The sequence below is a fragment of the Ursus arctos genome, unplaced genomic scaffold (genome assembly GCF_023065955.2).
Source record: "Ursus arctos isolate Adak ecotype North America unplaced genomic scaffold, UrsArc2.0 scaffold_36, whole genome shotgun sequence".
Taxonomy (NCBI): Eukaryota; Metazoa; Chordata; class Mammalia; order Carnivora; family Ursidae; genus Ursus; species Ursus arctos.
The window spans coordinates 27,170,772-27,185,016 of record NW_026623050.1 but is presented as its reverse complement, the minus strand read 5'-3'; the positions used below and the strand labels follow the sequence as shown (position 1 = coordinate 27,185,016).

Below are 14,245 nucleotides of genomic sequence, written 5' to 3'. Positions count from 1 at the left end.
AATAAGTAGGCGCAGCATAAAGAATACAGTCAGTGATATCGTAATAGTGATGTAATGGGACAGCTGATCGCTAGACTTGTGGTGAGCACAGCATACTGTTAGAGTTGTTGAATCACTGTGTGGCACACCTGAAACTAATGTAACATTGTGTGTCCTCTAGACTCATATTAAAGATGGGGGAGACAGATCAGATTTGTGGTTACAAGAGGCAGAAGAAGGAGAGAAGGAAATAGGATGGTGGTCAGAAGGTACAAACTCCCAGTGATCAGATGAGGAAGTACTGGACATGTCCTGTCCAGCACGATGACCAGAACTGACACTGCTGTATGAGGAGCAGGGAAGCTGTTAACAGAATCAATCCTAGGAGTTCCTAAGGAGGAAATCTTTTTCCTTTTTTCTTTTCATCTTATTGTATCTATATGAGACAGTGGCGGTTAGCCAAACCTACTGTGGTCATGTCACAATATATGTGAATCAAACCATCACACTGTATGTCTTAAATGTATACAGTGATATATGGCATTGTTTCTCAATAAAACTGGAAAATAAAAAGTTTAAAATGAAATCACACACACACACACACACACACACACACACACACACTCAATGACTTTACATGATGTCAGCATTTTAAGAGCCTTGAGATTTTCCTGAGACAGAAATTCTGGTTCTAGAATTTGGGTATACCCCTACTCCAAATCCATGCTCCTGGCCTGGTTGGCTGCTTGGCATTGGCCGGTGCGTCCCAGGGGTCCAGGGTCAAAGCCCACACACTTTGAAGTCAGAAGAACCAAGTTCCAACCTCACTCAGCTCACCCACTCATCAGCCCCGGAACACTGGCCAGCCAGTTCACCCTTGAGCTGTTTCCTCATCGATCAAATGGGCATAGTTCTGATGCCTGCCGCCTCCCTTATTTCTGGCATCACTGTCAAAATCAGACAAAATACGTACATGTTCTCTGGGAGCAGGGGAGTGCTAGATGAATGTGAGCTCATTATTGTGAGGCCATTGGGCCTCAGGGTCCGAGGTACACCGGAGCGTGAGGAAGGGGTGGGATCTCCCTGGGGGGAAGGGCCTGGCCTCTGGAGGAGGTCCACTCCTCCGCTTTGCTCTTTGGCCTCGGCCGTCCTGGTCACTGACAGCAGTGGTGAGAGACACGCAGACCGTTAAACTGCCCCGTGCAGGCCCCTGTCAGTGAAGAGCAAACCAACAGCAGCAGCCTCCTAACCAGCGCCTCGTCCCAGGACACTTCGGGCTGGGGTTGTCTGTGCAGAGCCACTGAAGGAAGGGTGAGGAGAGCAGCCTGGCCTCTCCCACAGTCACTCCTGGGCTTGTGAGGCTCAGCTGCCGAGGCCCCCCGGTCTGGCCTCTCCCTCTCCACGACGCCCAGCTCTGAAGCCAGCCTGCCGGTGTTCGGAGCGAGTGAATACCGGCCCCCTTTGCTGCCTCGCAGAAAGCAAGCTACCGTCAAGGAAAGCTCGCTGGGGAGGGCCGGGGACAGGACAGAACTCAGCTGGGTGGGACAAGACAGCCTGGGACACCAAAGACAAAAAACTGGTGGGCGGGGAGGGAAAGGCTGGAGAGCCCGGTTTCTTTTCTCCTCCCTCTTCTCAAGTGTAAGAGTGAATGAGGGGAGAAGGGCATTCGTCAAAGGGAAAACAGCGACCAGGGTCCGCTGTCAGAGCTTACACGGGAGACGGGACGTTCCCACTGCCATCAGGAGACCTACCACCACTCAGTGATGCTGCAGGCCAGACACTCCCCGCAGTGCCTCGTCTCACACCCAGGCCGCCTGACCTGTGCCGGCCTCTTACCACTAGCCAAGGAGGAACATATCACCTACTCAGTCTGGTTTACTTTCTCTGTCGTGACTTAGATTCACCATGGCAGAGACTCAGCCTAGCAGTTCACTCTACCTGTAAGGTACTTCTTTCCAGAAAGCTTCACTCCCACCGTCTGAAATCTCACACCCTGGAATCGCCCGTCAGGGTTTGTGCACAGTTGGACTTGGCACGGAAATGTTTTGAGCTTATTCAATGCAGTTATTATCTGATACCCATCTTAGCCCTCAGAGATCTGGTTCAACTTGGCCCGAACCCCAATTCCAGGGCCTGTGACCAGGGCTGGTTTTAGACCATAACAGGCCCCAGGGCCTTTCAATCAATTATGGAATTCACATTCCACATCATATCAAACACATCAGAATACACTCATATTTCACATTAAACACAACATTTTTGCATAGCAGAAAAAATCAAAACGAATTCTGCTTTTGAAATTTCGTAGCTACTAGTCATCCATTTACTATATGACCGTGATTTCTAAGCTGTCATCACACACGCACAGGAAATTTTATGGAGAAAAGTCAAACCACAGCATTATTTCCAAATATGAAGGATTTAGAAACACAAAATTTAAAAATGCAGTTGACATAGTCATGTTTTATAGATGTTCAATTAAAATACTTTCCATTGTATGCTTTTCTTTTCTTTTTTTTAAGATTTTATTTACTTATTCGACAGAGATAGAGACAGCCAGAGAGAGAGGAAACACAAGCAGGGAGAGTGGGAGAGGAAGAAGCAGGCTCCCAGCGGAGGAGCCCAGAATGCTGGGATCACACCCTGAGCCAAAGGCAGACGCTTAACAACTGAGCCACCCAGGCGCCCCTCCATTTTATACTTTTCTCCTTGTTTTAGATCCGTTCATTGTTTTTCTCATCTCACATGTTTTCACAGGCCTTTGAAAACTGTTCCTCTGTTAGAGGCCCTGTGCCAGTGGGGCCCGCACACCAGATGACCCTGCTTGAGGTTGTGAAAAGCCCTTCCCGAGATTTTGGCCTGTCCCTCACCTCCTTACTAGCCTCTTTCTGCTCCCTTGCTCTTGCATATCTCATGCATATGTCTTGCTCATGCTTTGGTTTCAGTGGGTACCAAACTGGTCACAAGGCTCAGTTTCTTCCCTGTTTCTTATAAAAGACTACCAAGAGGTGACTCTTGGCGGAATCCGGGTCAGGGCTGGTCACCAGAAAGACCAAGGATAATCAGGAGCTTAGAGCTTTCAGCCTCAACCCCCTTTCTCTGGAGAGGACACGGGGGCTGGGAATGGTGTTAATAATCAACCATGCCTACATGAGGAAGCCTCCGTAACAATTCCAACAATACCGGGTTCGGGGAGCTTCTGTGTTGGTGAACACACCCACGTGCTGGGATGGTGGCCAAGTCCACCTCCACAGGCACAGAAGGTCCTGGGCTCAGGACTCTTCTGGATCTTGTCCTGTGTATCTCTTCATCTGGCTGTTCATTCATTACCTTTACTGCATCCTTTATAATAAACTGGTAAGACCTAACTGTTTCCCTGATTTCTGTGAGCCATTCTAGCGAATTATTGAACCCGAGGAGGGGTCATGGGAACTCTGACTTCTAGCCAGTTGGTGAGAAGGACAGGTGACAGCCTGGGACTTGTGATTGGTGCCTTAAGTGGGGCAGTCTCATGGGATTGAGCCTTGAACCTGTGGGATCTGATGCTAACTCCAGGTAAATAGTGTCAGGACCGAACTGAACTATAGGACACCTGGGCTAGCGTTGGGGAAAAGCCTCAAGTGTGGGAAAGCCACACATCTGATGTCAGAAGTGTTGCGAGTATGGTAGTACTTTGATTTTATGATTCTGGGCAAATTCAAAGGTTCTTCACATCAGGAAGAGATTGAGGATTCTTTGTTTAAAGGTATTTCATGACATCTAACACATTACGCTATGAAAACAGGGAGATGGAAAAATTCACCGGTGCAGGCAGAATGAAAGCCTGCTGTTTTCCATTAACTCCCTTCAGCTCACATCCTGAAGGTGGAGCTGACTTTTGAACCGCTCCCCAGCAATCCAGAGTGTGGCCTGAAGACTCCCACGCTGCTACCACTCTGCGAATTCTCCTACAGTACTCGGCTGAGGCACTCTAAGGTAAGAAGGGAAAATGGAGCTTCAAGGCTTATACTGGTAAGACCAACAGACCCCTCTGGCAAATCCAGGAAAACCTAGAATTCCAGAGAGCCAAGGGAAATCACAGCTTCCAGACTGGGATCAAACTTTATCAGCTCTCCTAACTGGGAGGTGATGTCTAGCTTGAAAATCCCTGTGCTGCCAACACAACCCAAGTTCACTTTCCTTGAAATTGAGTAGCTGCAAAACTAGAAGTTTGGGGAGAGAGTATCTGCGGGGATGTGGGGGCCCAAACAACAATCCCATCTTTACGGATAAGCTTGAGGGTGGGGTGGGGGACAATGGGAGAAATACCAATTCTGGAATTCCTATCCTTGTTTTGTTCCTGTCCTGTCCTCCCTACTTCCCCCTCCCTCTCCTGGCCTGCCAACACACACACGCGCACGCATACGCACACGCACGCACGTGCACACGCACATACACACACGCGCACACGCACACACACACGCACATACACACACGCACACACACACGCACATACACGCACACGCACATACACACACGTGCACACGCATACGCACACGCACATACACGCACACGCGCGCACACACGCACACACACACACGCACATACGCGCACACGCACACGCACACACACGCACACACACCCTTACAGTATGGAAATCATTTAGCTGCAGCCAGATGATTTCCCAGGCATACTGCTGGGAGTACCTGGAGTAAATCACTTCCTTCTCTACCCCTGGGAAGGTCGCTCTCTTGCTTGAATCATAATTCAAACAGTCTGCCTCCAGTGAGCTGAGACGGAGATGAAGCATGGGGTGCATTGGCACCGAGCAAAGAGAAAAGAGAAGATAAAGAGAAGGTGCCTCTGGGACAATGTGGTGCCTGCTTCAGACAAACCTGACTGCCAAAACTCAGAGAGAGGACGTTTTCATTTCTCTAAACCAAAATAATTATTTTAAGTAGAAATATAAGAAATATTCTGAAATATGATTTTAGGGGCGCCTGGGTGGCTCAGTCCGTTAAGCATCTGCCTTTGGCTCAGGTCATGATTCCAGGGTCCTGGGATCTAGTCCCACATAGGGCTCCCTGCTCAGCGGGGAGCCTGCTTCTCCCTCTTCCTCTGCCCCTCCCCCTGCTCATGCTCTCTCTCACAAATAAATAAAATCTTTAAAAAATTATTTTATCCATAAGATTTCTATTTACACAAAACTTCCTGGGGACCTATGTATCTCATAAAAGGAGTGTTACTTCCTCACTAGATTATATCTAGTGATTTCATCAAAACTATTGGAACAAGCTGATGCTGATGGGTTAAGTATAAGAGCCTCCCTCTGGAGTACACAGTTAGCAACTCTTTTCTGTAAAAAGCCAGACAGTAAATATTTTAGACGTTTGGACCATAAGTCTGTTATGACTACTCAGCTCCGTAGCTGTAGCAAAAAAGCAGCCCTAGACATCACATAAATGAACGGATGTGAGTGTTCCAATAAAACTTTATAAACAATGAAATGTCAATCTCATATACTTTTCACCTATCATGAACTATTACTCTTCTTCTGACTTTTTTTCAACCATTAAAAAATTTAAAAACTGCTCTTAGCTCTCGGGTTGTACAAAAACAGGTGGTGGGTTGAATTGGCCTGGCTTATAAAATTCCATAGGCCCCATAGATGATAATTTGCCTGGTTTATAAAATTCCCAGGACAAAGACACAATGAAGGTAAAGTTTTGTTTTCGCTTAATGTAATCCTTTCCTTGTGGTTCTGGTATTTTATTTCATTATTTATTTATAAAAGAGATTTATTTATTAGAAAGACAGAGAGAGAGCAAGCACACAAGTGGAGGGGAGGGGCAGAGGGAGAGAGAGAATCTCAAGTGGACTCCCTGCTGAGCGTGAAGCCTGACCTGGGGCTGCAGCTCACGACCAGATCACAACCCAAGCCTAAACCAAGATGCTTAACCAGTTGAGCCACCCAGACACCCCTGGTTCTGGCATTTTTTAGAATTTTATTTTAAAGATTTTATTTATTCATTTTAGAGAGACGGAGTGGGGGAGGGGCAGAGCAAGAGGGAGAAGGAGTCTCAAGCAGACTCTGTGCTGAGTGCAGAGCCTGACTCGGGGCTTGATCTCACGACCCTAAGATCACGACCGAGCCGAAACCAAGAGATCAGTCACACAACTGACAGAGCTACCCAGGCGCCCCCGCTGCAGTATTTTAACATAAGACAAGTGGGTAAAGGAAAACGAAAGTCAAAGGAACAAACTATTAGCACCGGAATTTCAAGAAGAATAAAGAAAAATATTTTGAAGGTCTCTCATCTGACACTTTGTAAAACAAGTACTGACTTTACCTTCAGACAGAATGGACTTCACCTCTGTCAAATTCAGCAGACTTCTCTTGATCTCTATTATATTCTAGGCGCACATTAAGTGCAAAGGCCGTGAAAACACAGCCCCTGCCCTCTGACAGGGGCAACTGCTCATCAAAGGTCCTTTCTATTTAGTAATAGTATCCAGTCACTCACTGAACACCTGCTCCACGCTAGGTCCTGGATTAGGCGCCAGATCTTCCAAGATAAATAAATTCTGAAGTTTATAGTGACTTTCTTCACTGCTTTCACTTAGTTCTTATCTTATTTTCTTGAAGGAAAACCAGAGGCACAGAGGGTCTAGCTGCTGTCCCAGATGGGATTTCAAAGTGGGAAACCAGAGCATGACCTGTACCTGCTTTCGCAGGGCTGGCACCAGGGGAAGGTGAGTGAAGCCTCCAGGGCACGGAGGTCAAGGAGGCCTCACACACAAGTACTGCATGACCTTGAGAGTAAGCACCTCCTCAAATCTTGCACCCAGTGCCTCACTTGCCTCACGCTAGTCCTGGCTGGTGCCCTAGCTTCCCCAAAGGCCAGCTGCGGTCCTGGGGGGGCTGGAATGGGCTTTGATGGGTCTGGGTGACCTCGTGTTCATATCCCCTTCCTGAGATGCCCCAACTTCCTGGTGAGGAAATCATTTCTCATGGCATAGACTTGTGGAACTCCCCGCTGGCCTCACCCCCAGAGCCTATGTTGGTGTGAGGCCCTGAGCATGGTGTGTGAACTGTCTGCACTGTGGCTTCTGAGCCAAATGAGTTGTTTTCTGTTTCTTCTCACCACCCACAGGACATCTATAGTCTCTCTGAGTAATGTTACAGTGTTACATTCCAAGTCGTACCTCAGAGCCAACCGTGGTTCACAGACCAGCGGCCTTGGCATCACCTGGAGCTGGTGAGAAATACAGACCCTCTGGCCTGCCTCAGACCACAGCCAGAATCTGCATTTGGACGAGGTTCCACGTGATTCCTGTGTTCATTTAAATGTGGGAAGTGCTAATGGACACTTTCCCCCATCCTCCTGCCACTGAGTCCCTTTAGGCTTCACAGTCACAAAGGCCAGGGAAAGGGCCTTCCTGGGAAACGCATAACTTGCTGAAACTCTGGAAGGCGCAGGGCTGGCCCTCCCCTTCCCAGATGGGCTCGCTCCCTGAGGAATCCTCAGCCCAGGGCTCCTTAGACACACTCATGCGGTCTCCAATTGATGGCTGATACTAAAATAAAAGAAAAAAATAGGCACTGACCTCAGAAAATGGTGATAGTGTCACCCTTTGAATAAGCCTCTCTCCAGGGAATCTCCTCCCTTTTAAAAGTTTGGGGTAGTGGGGGCAGGAGACTCAGGAAGCTACTTCGAAGAGTGATGTTTCCCTACAAAGTCCCTCAGGCTAACACGGGATGGTGGGGGTTGGCGGTGGTTCTCTCCGAGAAGGCACCTGTTCTACCTTTTAGGATGGGTCAGGAATGAAGAAAGGGCATTAACAGCCCTACTATTTACTGATAGCCTGTCCTGTGGCCTGGACACATTTTACCTTTTATTCTTTAACATAACCATAAAGGATAGGCTTTCACAGAAGAGGAAGAAACTGAAATTCAGAGAGGCCAAGCAACTTGCCTCAAGTTTCCCCGTTGTTAGCTGGGAAGGATCAGGGATAGAACCAGGTTTTGTCAGTGTTGCAGACTCACAAAAACCCATGAAACATAACATGTAAGATGTAACTGTGGTTGGCGTTTGTCCTGTGTGGGTAGTGGTGGTGGCAGTGACGATGGCTCTGGGTGTGGGCGTGTGTGAGCGTGTGCTGGGGGAAGGTGGGATGGAGTCCTTGGGAGAGTCAAGGACACAGTGAGAAGGTTGCAGAGGAACCCAGCTCCTCTTCGTGGGATATGCAGTCCGCTTATGACACCATTTACACATTTATAATTCGAAATAAAATATCACTGTAGACTAAGTGGAAATAGACCAAGGACGTTCAGATTTTTGTAATGAAGAATTCATCAGTGCTTTTTTGGGGGGAAATATAAAATATTAAATTCTATCTCCTTTTTCTTTTGGGTGTTCTTCTTTTGCTGATGCACTCAGGACCCATCCTTGTAGACCCATCTTAACACCAGCGCTGAGGCCAAGAGATGCTCGCCCAGCTATCTGGAGGTGGTGCTTCCTCGACTTGGAAGACCAGTTGCATGCCTCATTGTTAGGGAGGTGGGGAGGCTGCAAACCTAAGTGAGTCACTGCTCTAAGGATTTCTGGAGTGCTTGCTCTCCCCATTCCTAGGCTCTGAGTCAAGAATGTAACTGAGCCCCAGACAATAGGGTGTGAAAGGAAAGATGTTCCCTAGTGTCAGATAACCAGGCCAACCTGACCCAGAAGCACAGAGCAGGTGCTTGGCTTTAGTTCCTGGTGCTGGCTGGGTCCCTGCACCCTGCCCCACACCCCACACCTCTCTAGACAAAAGCCACAGCTAAGAAGCTTGGGCTCCTGCCTCCTCCCACATATCTAGGATCCACTCCTAACAAGAACAGCCTGCTTCCTCCTGCCAACCCTTCTTTCAAGGCTAAAGATACAGAAGGCAGGAACTGCATCCAAACAGAGGAAACCAGGAAGCAGGACCTCAGATGTGAAGGATTTCACCAGAGGATGAAGGTATTTTATCGTCTGAAGAAAACTTTCAAGTGCCCTAAGTAACCTTCTAGTGTCTGAGAGTAAGATCAACAACCAGGTGAGCTGGGTTTTCAGAGTGTTATTGAGAAGTCCCCAGGAAACCAGACCCCGGAGGCAAACCCCCCATCTTGCTCTGGTGGAAACGCAGGACCTGGGTGCTCTCTTCTGGATGCCACGGAAGACGTGACTCCAAGAGCTGGTGATGGTTGGTCGATCCCTTGGTCACTGAGGGTCTACTCAGGCCCCTCCCCTCCCCACTGGAGAGGGGCTGTTCTGTTTCCCAACACTGGATTTGAGTCCTGAAGGGCCACGAAGCCTTGCCTCCTTGTGACTTCAGGGGGAAGAACTCATTGAACTTTCTGGCCCTGAACCGTCCTGACGGGCATCAGAGGCAGCCTCACAGGTGAGTATGGAAGGGACAGGGGCAGCCTTTCCTTTGAAGCCTGGGGAGAGTGGCTACAGGGGCTAATTGCAAGGACACGAGACTCCGGTGTGTTTCAGGGACGATAATGCAACAAAAGAACTTGTCCCTCACGAAGTTTTTGTATCAGGCACTGTATCAGGCACAACTTGACACACATTATCTTCTTTAGTCATGACCTTAGTGCAGCTACTATTAACATCACCTCCATTTTGCAGACGGAAAAGTTAAGTAGCTTACTCAACGTCACACAACCAAAGGTGGCCTTCCAGTTCTGCTCTAACGTCCAAGCCTGGGAGTGTAACCACTGTCCTAGGCTGCGTCCTCTGTAATGCAGCTGGAGCTGCTACCCTCCGACACTGTCCGTTATCAATAAGGAAGGGCCTTCCTAAGCCTGAAGCAAGAATGGCCCCGGACGGCGCCTCTGAGTCCACACACCCGTTGTTCACTTTTATCCGTTCTGGGTCTCGACATGGGGTATAGGAAAGAGCAGGGTAACTCCTGTGAGAGCAGTGCTCAAAGTTCAAGTTTCCGTGTTTTTGTTGGCAGGAGGAGATTGGGGAGAAACTGAGATCACATGTGGCGCTAGATTTCTTAAAATTCTCTGTTTCAACCAGTTTGGGAAGTGTTTGTTTTGTTTCTTTTTTAAGAACTCAAAGCTTGGAACCCAAATGGGCTGTCTAGTCCTGGCTACAGCATTATAGTTAGGGTATGCCTGTGCTTAAAAAGAAACAGCTTTTTTTTTTTCTCCCTTGTAGGTGTATGTTTTCATGTCCCATCAGTCAAGAAATATCCAAAATTATAATGAATTTCTTATCAGTTCTAGTTAGGAAAGAAAAAAAAAATCAGAAACATTCCAAATGATCAAAAATAGAATAACCAATTATGGCACATTAACCAGATGGAATTGCACATAATAATACCACGAAGGCTAGGGTAGCACCATACGAAATAGATACCTATGCAAACATTTTTGGATAAAATATATGAAGTTTTGAATAAAAAGCCCTAAATATACACATAGGCAAAACATATGAAAAATAACTATTTTTAAAAGTGGTGGTGAGATTATGAATGACTTTTCCTTTACTAATTTTCTCATAATTTACTAATTTCTCATAACAATATGTGACAAATGAAACACTCAAAGTGTATACAATTCTATGGTGGGGTGTGCCTGGCTTATTTAGCTTGCAACCTTGTATCCAAATACGGCAGAGCTTTTCACTTGAACTTGCCAATTCCTGCATGAAATTTACATATTCCTTTAACTACATATTAACTACATCCATCGCTGTTATAGAAATTAGGATTAATTCTTTGGGTTAGAGTCACCCACATTTAATTCCGCCATATTAATCCCTAGCACTTATCTTTTTGCATAGGAACCCAAACTAGAAAAGCAAAAGCACTCCGGACCCCCAGCGGGTTCCTATAAATACACTAGCGAAACTCAATGTTCTCTCACACACCACCTCACTTTTCATCTTTCCATGAAAGCTGGAAAATGAATTATCTGCAGATGCCCAGAGCCCCTAACCTATTAGTAAGGTTAAAGTCTGAAGGTTCAAGACCAGTAGATCAGCCCACTGTGTTCTCTAAGGGCTACAAGAAAGAGTGCTGGGGAATCTTTCCACGGACGAAGGGAGTGTTCATGGCATCTCGTGTCCATTTGCTTTTCCAGGAATCCCTGCAAATTTCCCTACTGGCATAGAATGCTGTTTATAGTCTCTAAGAGTCTATGTATTTATTTATTTATACTCCACTGTTTGCTCTAAAGATTGAGAGATGCTCTAGGATAAAAGCAAAGGTATGGTAAGACCAACACCAAAGATTAATTTAAAATAGTTAAACAGCATAAAATGAAGACTGGGAAGGTGGGTAAGAAGGGAGAACTTTTCGGTTAAAGTCCGGTAGAAGAAAACTACGGTGAAGAACAAAATGCTTGGTGGCCTGAGTAAAGAGCAAAACCAAGGCATCTGTAAACGAATGCAAGTCTTGTTTCTAAGGTTTGAGAGGTCAGGTGAGTCGTGAACTGCCCGTGACGAGAGTCCTTCTAAGAAAACGATCCAGCAGGCCCAGGAGGGTCTCTTCGCTGGTTTTAGATGGTTAACAATCTTCTGGGAAGGAGGCATAATGCCTGTTTTCAACGTACTCCTATAACATTTACTCTCCATTTGCCCTGTAATCACATCCTGTTATTTTTAAACGTGTGTGCATTGCTTCTTCTATAGAGTATGACGGCAAGACGTCTATTTTCTGCTCTTTCTATATTGTCCTACAACCCCCAACCTACAGTTCCTAAAATGATGTGCAGGTTTAAGTGCAAGTGGATTTCTTAGTCCCATAGGCCAAATCATGTATAATCTTAATCCCATCTATTCTCTAGTTACTAGAAGACATTATGGAAGTCCTTTCTGTGTTTAAGAGAAAGTGAGCAGAACAAGAGTTTAGAGTAGTAAAAAATGGTCGCTGTCGAGGGGAGATCACAAGCCAGAAACAGACAGGAGCTTTCAATTATGGGATTAGTAACTGAAGAGATGTGACCGGGTTTGCCAGGATTTGAGTCTAGAAACACTTCACTGAGGCACATTTTCTTTATTAAATCCTATTCCTAGACAAGTTATTCTGACTTGTTCCTTTTCAAATTCTTGGGAAGGTCTGAGGCAGACAGTCCTGGAGTATTCTGGGAAGGAGTACTCTATGAGAACACAGGAGGAGGACAAATCATGGGAATGGCAGTCCTCAAGCTGAATAAATCAGTAATTCATCACTTCCTGTCTGGGTTCTGAGATGTAGTATGGAACAGCTCCTTAAGAGCAAAAATGAAAAACCCTGTTGCCTGGGGGCTGGCTCATACTAAATACACTCGCTGGGCTTTTAGCACCAGTACTAAAGCCTTTTGGGATAGTGACAGGGCTTGCTTCAGATAACGGTTCCTTGACCACAGCATGATTCAAATAGCTATCTGGCAAATTGTGTGAAAAATGGTCTTCATAGAGGAAGTGGCCTTGGGACAGAGTGGGGGGGGGAGTGTTGAGGCAGCATGTGGTCAGCCCATTAAAGCCTAGCTCATTGGAAGGCCATGGGGCTGGACCATCCCACCGTGTGTACCTGGGCATTTACTATCCACCTGTGAGTCTAAGGAACAAGAATTCCGGAGTTGAAAACAGATCGGAGCTCCCTATCATGAGGTGTGCTTCCCCATCCCCCCCCCCAGTACAGCATCCTCCCAGAGGAGCCTTGGCCCAGCCAGGCCCAGGAGGCCCCTTGGGAGACAACAATCCTGAGCCACACACACGAAGGGCTTGCTTTGCCATCACTAGCTTTCCTCTGGAGACGTGGATTCGGCAGTGGCCCTGCCCAGGTGCTGCTCAGGAATGAACCGGGGCTGCCTGCTTTCCTTCACATCTGCTTCAGGGCCTCTGTGCAGTATTCGTGTTTTCCTACTGTCCGCTTCACTCTCTAGCATGTCCAAATGCAGTTTGAGAACCCAGCAACAGAAACTTATTTTCAAAGGCCAGTGTTTTGCTTAGAAAAGGAATTTGAATCTATTAGAGACATTCATTACCTTCTGTGCACCGTTGGTAACGACTCCGGAATGGTTACTTGAGCCTTCGTGTCTGGGCCATTTGTCCCATCTACGACTATGCATATTCTGAATGGCTTTTACATGTGGCCCAGAGGACATGGACAGACGGCCTCCAGGGGCGTGGTCCTGGAGACTTTTCACTTCAAAAGAAACAGAGTTACTTTCAGTTTCCCTGAGGAGCCCCAAGGAAGAGAGTGGGGAAGGCTCAGGCTGAGGAGCAGAAAAGGGACTGGAGGTAGTGGGAGCATCAGCACACACCGCTTCCTTTAATTCCCGGGCTTGTGAGACGTGCAGAACATGTCAAGAGGCGAACCCTGTCCCTCAAGGCTGAAGAAACTGCTGCTCAAAATGGTACAATGAACCGAGGTCGCACAGTGAGTGGTGAGGCAGGTTTCAGAGCGTGCCCCTCTCCTTTCCGGGCCCTGCAGGAGAGCTGAACTCCACTAGCTGAATGACCTTGAGCAAGCAATCGAACCTCACTAGGCCTTGATTATAAGCCTCCTTGCAGCTGGGCTCTGAATCAGCATTTCGGTGAGGGCATCAGCCTTGGCAGGCCCTGATAAGGCCTTGACTCTTTGCTCTCCATGGCCTTGGAAACAGAAATAAAACTCTCAGAGGCAGCAGGAACCAGTCTTATCCTCTAGGTTGAGGCCCATTTGTCAAAAACTTGGCAAAAGTTGCATTCATATTAGTGATCCCTCAACATAGCTTCATTCATTCTTTGACACACAAAATTTATGACACCTGTTGGAGGAATGTAGCTCTGAACACCCTCAACGTCAGAAAGTATATATAATGGAAGGAACACTTCTTGCGCTGTCTGACATTTCTAATTTTTTCCCAAAGCCCTGTCTCCAATTCTGGAAATGATGGCTCCCTGAGCACCCCAGAGCTTCTTGTTTCGATTGGAGAATTCAGATTTTTTCCCCTTCTGTATGTACATTTGACTGCAGATTTTAAAACAAAATCACATCTACAAATAGTGTTGACAAGTTGAAAAAAATGGTTAACATACACTCAAATATTTGTTCACGTAAGAAGACAGGTTTCCCCCCAACCCCCGAGGAAAAAAAAACGAGCCAAAAGTATTAAATTCTGGAGGATACATACCAGCATACAAAAAAATTAGATTTTCTTTCTGCTAATGACCTCTCCACGAGCAATAAGGAGGGGAATTGTTCTCTTCAATGCCAATCTCAAGAAGTTAAGACTATGTCCAGAAAGTGCTTTTTTCCCCTCAGCAACAGGATTATG

General features: G+C 46.8%; 1 protein-coding gene across 2 annotated transcripts in view; it reads right to left on the bottom strand.

The window, feature by feature from the left end:
* LACTB (lactamase beta) overlaps positions 1 to 13,924 on the bottom strand; it is a 59,401-nt gene extending 45,477 nt beyond the window's left edge. For both annotated transcript variants that reach the window (XM_057306293.1, XM_048219911.2), the window contains exon 1: positions 12,971 to 13,924. The gene's annotated coding sequence lies outside the window, so the exon portion shown is untranslated. The remainder of the gene's footprint in view (positions 1 to 12,970) is intronic.
* Between the last annotated feature and the right edge of the window lie 321 nt (positions 13,925 to 14,245).